We start from the raw sequence: 375 nt of genomic DNA, 5'->3' as shown, positions 1-375 counted from the left end.
TAGAGTGTGGAGTTTCAGTTTGCGAGATGAAGAGTTCTGGACATTGGTATGAATGTGAATGTACTTAACTCCACTGAACTGCACACTCAAAAGTGATCGAGGTGACACAGTTCATGGTATGTGTATCTTACTGCGATTAAAAAGTAAAAACAAACCATATTTGGATGAGAGGATGGATGGGTGGATCTCGAGTTCCAACCTCCCTCCCAGCTCAGGAATTACCTAAATCATCAGGTCCATCGAGGCCCTCAGAGGCGATCCCCTCCAAGTCTTTGAATACACAGTTAGGGGAACTGAGGTTCGGGGAAGGGACAGTCACACGGTGAGGCCAAGCCAGGAAGGGACTGGACTCTCAGTGCCATGGGCATGAGAAGA

General features: G+C 47.7%; 1 protein-coding gene across 1 annotated transcript in view; it reads left to right on the top strand.

Moving 5' to 3' along the window:
* Nucleotides 1-375, top strand: part of CSF1R (colony stimulating factor 1 receptor) — a 27,549-nt gene that overhangs the window by 19,109 nt on the left and 8,065 nt on the right. The window lies entirely within an intron of this gene.

The sequence above is a fragment of the Myotis davidii genome, unplaced genomic scaffold, assembly GCF_000327345.1.
Source record: "Myotis davidii unplaced genomic scaffold, ASM32734v1 scaffold18, whole genome shotgun sequence".
Classification (NCBI taxonomy): Eukaryota; Metazoa; Chordata; class Mammalia; order Chiroptera; family Vespertilionidae; genus Myotis; species Myotis davidii.
This window is presented reverse-complemented; position numbering and strand designations above follow the sequence as displayed.